At 43.1% G+C, this 7398-nt stretch overlaps 1 non-coding gene across 1 annotated transcript; it reads left to right on the plus strand.

Moving 5' to 3' along the window:
- Positions 1-7075: 7075 nt before the first annotated feature.
- On the plus strand, positions 7076-7177 carry LOC133240809 (U6 spliceosomal RNA). The gene has a single exon (XR_009734405.1). It is a non-coding gene; the product is annotated as a U6 spliceosomal RNA (small nuclear RNA).
- The last annotated feature ends 221 nt before the right edge of the window (positions 7178-7398 follow it).

Below are 7398 nucleotides of genomic sequence, written 5' to 3' on the forward strand. Positions count from 1 at the left end.
TAGCTTTGACTATACGGATTTTTATTGTCAAAGTAATGTCTCAGCTTTTTAATACACTGTATAGGTTTATCATAGCTTTTCTTCCAAGGAACAGGAGGTGTTGAGGAAATATGAAAATCCACCATGTGACCATGATCACATCAACTAGGGAGCTGTGGGGCGGACTCTGGGGAGACCTAGGGGCAGAGGGACACCCTGCCCTGGCCAGAGCCCACGGGCTCTAGTGTTCACTTTGGTGTGTTGGACGGCACATTGCCCAATCAGGGATCATCTCTCTCCCAGCAGGCAACAGAGACTCAAATATATGACCGTCCATAGTGGTTGGGTGTAAAACAGAAATGACGAAAAATCAGGGCTCACAAACTTCGTATGAGACCAAATAGACTCTAAAACAAAGGACATAAAGAAAGATAAAGAAAGACACTGTGTAACAATGAAAGGATCAATTAGAGAAGAGGCTATTATACTCATCAACAAGTATGCCCCCAATATGGGTGTATGCGTTGTCAGTCGCTCAGTTGTGTCCGACTCTTTGTGGCTCCATAGACTATAGTCCACCAGGGGATTATAGTCTGTGCACAGAATCTTCCAGGCAAGAATACTGGAGTAGGATGCCATTTCTTCCTCCAGGGGATCTTCCTGACCCTGAGGTTGAACCCCCATCCCCTGCATTGGCAGGCAGATTCTTTACCAATAGTGCCACCTGGAAAACCCCATGCCCCCAAAATAGGAACACCCAAATATGTAAAACAAATACTAACAGACATAAAGGGAGAAATTGATGGGAATACAATAATAGTAGAATACTATATATCCCACTGACATGAAGGGACAGATCAGACAAAAAAATCAATAAGGCAACAGAGATCCTAAATGATACAATGGAACAATTAGACTTAATTGATATTTTCAGGACATCACATGCAAAACAAAAAAACAGAATACACATTCCTTTCAAGTGAACATGGAACATTTTATAGGACCAACCACATAGTGGTTGGAGTGTGTGGTCAAATCCACTTGGCAATCTCTTCTTCCTCCAGTTAAGGCTCCACTTTTGCTAATCCCCACTCAAGCCTCCTGCATGTTATTACAGATACTTGGTTGGAAATGCCTGGGTGGGGCAGGATTGTTGATAGTGTTGAATAAATGGGAGATGATGTCACTAGTAGTAAGCAGAGCACCGCTCTGAACCTCAAAAGTCTGTTTTAGCATCTGCTTTTTAACATTTGCTTTTATGAACATTTTGATAAACACATAAGTAATAATCTATGAGAAACAGATATCTATACATCACATGTGTGAACAGATATACATTTAACTTCATGGATTCTATAAGCAGTCTATGGATTCTTTGCCTTGGAATTTTTCTAATTATAAAAATGAGTAGTGTTGTTCCTGTCTCAAAATTGTTGTCCTTCTTGATTGCTCATCATCTGATTCTTATCTCACAATAAGATAAATCACAATATAAATCACAATATAATCACAATATCCTATACTGTGATTTTCTATCCACATTTCTAGATCTTCCAGGTGACTGAACGTCTTGGCAGTACTCTGTTACCAGTTTGGCATGCACAAGTCAGTGCTAAAGTTTCAGTTGAATGAATGAAGGAATGGACACCATGTTTGATATGATACAGGGGGGTCTTGGGCTTGCACTAAGGTTCTCAGTTGAGCCAAGATGGCTTTTGGTCTTAATCATTTTTCACACAAGGGAGTTCATACCCTCCTAAGCTGTGTTCATACTCACAAAACTTCTGTGTCCACCCTCAGAAATGCCTAATATATATAGCTTTCTATTTACATTCTGGACAATCAATTTGCAAACCAATGTAAATTTTCAAATTCTCTAATTTTAAAAGGACAGGAACAGACATAGTCCTGTTTTGCAGAATGAGATGAAAAAACAAACAAACAAAAAAACACAAAGCTGTTTCCTCTTCTCCCTGTGCCATCAGCTCTGGGCAGAATGCAATGCCACCCGGCTGGGCCCTGAAATTAGGGCTTCCATTGCTGGAAGCAAAAGTGCAGACTGTACTAGAAAATCATCCGAGGAGTCTTTAGGCTCACATACAGGCTTCAGAGAATTCTGCACACGTGCTAAAATTATTTGCGGTTAGGTTTCCAGACTGACACATGAATAAACAGGGCTGCTTCTCACTGACGCATAAGAACTCTTTAGAGAGTATTAATAGAAGGCCAAGTATGTAAAGCATGAGGCTTCCCCAGTGGTTCAGTGCTAAAGAGCCCACCTGCCATGCGGGAGCCACAAGAGACATGGGTTCAATCCCTGGATCGGGAATTTCCCCTGGAGAAGGGCATAGCAACCTACTCCAGTGTTCTTGCTGGGAGAATCCCCATAGACAGAGGAGCCTGGTGGGCTACAGTCCATATAGTCACAAAGAGTCGGACATGACTGAAATGACTTAGCATGCACGCTGCTGCTAAGTCGTTTCAGTCGTGTCCGACTCTGTGCGACCCCATAGACGGCAGCCTACCAGGCTCCCCAACTCCCCCCCTCCACCCCCATTCCTGGGATTCTCCAGGCAAGAACATGCAAGCATTTAAATGATGAACCCCTTGATCTGAGAAATCAGAGGCTAGTGAATCCTAGAAGCCATGCCAAAGATAAAGAGCTGAGAGGAGGTGCAAATTCCTTGGTCTCTGTGGAGCAGGGGGTGAGAGTCAGGGAGTGCTGGCTGGGTCACAAGTGACTAAAGAGAAGGCATATCTTGGTTTGTGACGTGATGTGACTTTTTCCAATGTCATATAACCCAACAGCCCAGGGAATCTGTAGGAGAACAGACAAGGAAGGGAGAAAAGATGAGGAAAACTTGTGGTTGAGTTACACATTGCCTTAAAGAGTTTGCATACCATTTGAGCAAAATCTACTTCCAGTTAAGTTAGTCCCTCCTATCCCACCCACTCAGGGGAAGTTTCCAAACATGACCCAGCACTGGTGTTCGGGCCTGCTTTTAGCCTGAGCAAAGAAAGAAGACGTTCTTCAAGTAAGTTCTTTAAATTTAGAAGATGTTCTGACCTAGATTCTTAACTCCCAAAAGAAAAGAAAGAAGCAAAATCTCAAAGGGGCCTGGAAAGCATATTGGAGATCAGGGAATTATTTCCCTGCACAGAAGAACAGTCCTCACAGACAGAGGGTAGGCCGTGCAGAACCTCAGATGTGGGGAGGGAATGGAGCAGGCACCCAAGACAGCCCCATCCTTCTTGGGATAAGTTGGGGTGACCACCGCCATCATTGGAGCATGACAGCACTGTCTCCCTTTTGTCTTTACAGTTTGTAAAACACTTGCGCACAGCTTCTTTCATGCCCTCCTCACACAGCAGGGAGGTGAACCAGGCTGGTTCACCATAATCCCACAGTGAATGGTTCCCCCATCGCTGCCTCCAGAGCAGTGCCCAGGTTGTGCTCTGGCTACTTTTCCTAAAGCACTCATGTGGGGCTGGGGCATGTTGACGCTTGGCTGGAGAACTCGGGAATACCTAACATGGATCCCCAAGCACCCTTCCTCCTTCCTGATCCCCGGAGGGAGAAGTAGAGATAAGATGTAACAGATGAGGGACTCCAGGCCCCCTCTATTTTCAGCTGAGCTCCTGTGGAGCTCCAGCACACGGATGAACCTGCAGCATGAAGAGAGGACCTCTTCTACTTCCTAACATAAACCTAGTGTTTAACTCCAAGCAAAAAGCCCGTTGATTGGTGAAGAAGACAAAAGAGAATAAGAGACTCCACCCTAGCAGGGCGGGCTCTGCCTTTCTTTCTCAGCTCCTTCTCACTCAGCGAGGCAGAATGAGTTTGGATCAGGAAGGATCAGAGGGCAGCCCATATGGGACTTTCTAAAACCCGGTGGCCCTACCCACTGGCAAAGGAGGCCCGGTCAGTGTCCTGGAAACGGGCCCCCTGGGACTAGAACTGGGGAGAGGGAGATGGGAAATCTGTACACTAACCCAGAAGGGTGCCGAGGGCAGCCTGGAGTCTTAAGCACCTCTGTAGCCTCGGCCCCGTTTGACGGCTGTGTGACACACGGTGCCCTCAGGAGAGGTTTCTCCTCTCTAAAAGAGCGTGGGGCTCTGATCTCATGACTAGTGAGTGGTGGCACTGGAGCCCGGGCTCAGGTTTTCTAATTGGGTGTGACTTTCTTTACATGATGTGGTTGTGCCACAGGACATCTTTCTCGGGCAAGTGGAAATGTGCCAGCTGAGTTCAGGAGTACCGTGAGTCTTTAGAAGTTGAATGCATATTTTGTGCATGTACATATTCTAGGGAGAGGCTCCCTGGGTCTCAAATGAGTCTCCTTCCCTCTCTTCTGAATGGATAGAATGCCCAAGACCTCCTTGTGTTCACATCTCCACCTTTGGAAGGTGTCTAACCTGTACTTTCAAATCAGGAGAATTGACTCACTTAGGAGTGCATTTTCTCTAACTTGAAAAAAAAAAAAGAAAATCACTTTTCAGCCCTAAAATATATCTGTCAAGTGAGAATGACAGGGAATGTCATGAAGACTATTGAAAGACAGATGCTCCCATATAATAATCCCCACCGTAACTATATTACCTTGGAGGATCACTAAAATAGTCACTTTAAAATGCTCATTACCTCACAGATTCTGAGCTGGGAAACAAATGAAAGAACTAGTAATATTAGAATTATGCTCCAAAGGTTGTTGGTTTTTTTTTTTTTTTTTTTTTTCAGTTGTTTCTGGTGATGGCTAGGGGAGAATTTGGAGATACAGGAGGAAGGGAAGAAAACCTTCAGTGATTTAGTGAATTTTTCATATTTGTTACTTAAAATGAGTACTAGTCAGGATAGGGTTGTGCTGCTGTAATGAATAATTCCCAAATTGCAACGGTTTGAAGCCATAAAAGTGTATTTCTGCTTATACTACAGTTACCACTGACTAGAAGGGGTCTCTGATCTTCAGAATTGCCAAAGGACCCAGGCTGGTGGGGGCTTCATCATTTCCTGAAAATGCCAGCTTCACACAATTTTCAGAGTTGGCTGGAGCGAGGTCATTTCTGTTTGCATTCCTTTCAGCTACAGAAAGTCACGTGGCCAAACTCAGCATCAAGAGAGGCAGGGATACCTTGGGTGGTATTTAATCCCCAAATCCTGTCTGCATCCAAAGGATGTCTGCATTCTTTTCTATCCTGAGATGAGTTCCAAATAGTCATGTGGCATAGAAAGAAACAAAACCAAAGGTTTCTGCACTTCATCTAAATAACCATTTTTTTAAAAGTCTAATGCATTTATTTATTTTTTTTCTAAATTTATTTATTTTAATTAGAGGCTAATTACTTTACAATATTGTATTGGTTTTGCCATACATCAACATGAATCTGCCATGGGTGTACACGTGTTCCCAATCCTGAACCCCTCCTCCCACCTCCCTCCCCATACCATCCCTCTGGGTTATCCCAGTGCACCAGCCCCAAGCATCCTGTATCCTGCATCAAACCTGGACTGGCAATTCATTTCTTATATGATATTATGTGAGACAGCAAAAGAGATACAGATGTATATAACAGTCTTTTGGACTCTGTGGGAGAGGGAGGAGGGAAAGATTTGGAAGAATGGCATTAAATAACCATTTTTTAAATCTGACCTGAAGCTGAACAACCATATTTACACTACAGAGTTAAAGTGTCCTCTACAAAAGACACATGTCTAAAATCTATGGAAAGAATATGCTTGTTTGAAAAAGAATTTATTTATTTATGTATCTGAATATAGTTAATTTAAAATGTCATGTTAGTTTTAGGTGAATCACAGTACACTGATTCAGACAGATATAGGTACAGATACAGATATAAATATAGATGTAGATATAGATATAGATAGGTGGCATAAGTGGTAAAGAACCCGCCTGCCAATGCAGGAGACATAAGAGATATGGATTTGATCCTTGGATCAGAAATATCCACTGGAGGAGGGCATGGCAACCCACTCCAGTATTCTTACCTGGAGAATCCCATGGACAGAGGAGCCTGGAGGGCTACAGTCCATAGGGTTGCAAAGAGTCAGACACGACTAAAGTGACTGAGCATGCACGCACATAGATACAGATATACTTTTTCAGATTCTTTTCCCTTTTAGGTTATTACAAAATGCTGAGTAGAGTTCCCGGTGCTATAAGTAGATCCTTGTAGGTTATCTATTTTATATATAGTAGTATGTATATGTGGAGAAGGAAATGGCAACCCACTCCAGTGTTCTTGCCTGGAGAATCCCAGGGATGGGAGTGCGTGGTGGGCTGCCGTCTATGGGGTCGGACACAGAGTTGGACACGACTGAAGCGACTTAGCAGCAGCAGCAGTATATATAAATGAATCCCAAACGCCTAATTTATTCCTCCCCCTTTCCCATTTGGTAACCATAAGTTTATTTTTTATGTCTGTAAGTCTATTTCTGTTTTGTAAGTAAGTTCATTTGTATCATTGTTTTATATTCCACATATAAGTGATGTCATTTGGTATTTGTCTTTCTCTGACTTACTTCACTTAGTATGATAATCTCTAGGTCTATCCACGAGGATGCAAATGGCATTATTTTGTTTGGGAAGAATTTATTAACCAGTGCCTCCAACTAACCAAGAATTTACTTGGTGATAAAGCACATTTAAAATATTCAGGCTCTAGAAGGCAATGGTACCCCACTCCAGTACTCTTGCCTAGAGAATTCCTTGGGTGAAGGAGCCTGGTAGTGTGCAGTCCACGGGGTCGCTAAGAGTCGGACACGACTGAGTGACTTCACTTTCGCACATTGGAGAAGGAAATGGCAACCCACTCCAGTGTTCTTGCCTGGAGAATCCCAGGGACGGCGGAGCCTGGTGAGCTGCCGTCTATGGGGTCGCACAGAGTCAGACATGACTGACTCGACTTAGCAGCTGCAGTTGTCTCTCTAAAATGGGTGGCCACAGAATTCACAGGGCAGCATTTCTGAAGAGGTGTGTTGTCGCAAAGGAATTGCATTATGTTTAAATGTAGTTACTCTGGAAGGTGCTTTCGCACACATTGGTCACTTTCAGGTCATCAGCAAACCTCCATGTGCTGCGCTGTTTTGGGTAGCAGGGGATAATTGAAAATGATGTGGAGAAAATTAGCATGGACTCTTCTCAAGGACGACACTCAAAGTTGTGAAGCATTCTATATTTTGAGGAAAAGAGGAATAAAGTTCTATGAATGGATGATGGTGGCAGCTGCCCAACAGTGTGAATTATACTTAATGCCACTGAGTTGTATACTTAGTGGTGAAAATGGTAAATTTTGTGTGATATGTATTTTACCACAATAAAAGTATCACGTTAAGCTGATAATATTTTGGATATATTCAATTAAATAAAATGTGTTATTATCATTACAAAAAAAGTCAGGGTG

The sequence above is a fragment of the Bos javanicus genome, chromosome 28 (assembly GCF_032452875.1).
Source record: "Bos javanicus breed banteng chromosome 28, ARS-OSU_banteng_1.0, whole genome shotgun sequence".
Taxonomy (NCBI): domain Eukaryota; kingdom Metazoa; phylum Chordata; class Mammalia; order Artiodactyla; family Bovidae; genus Bos; species Bos javanicus.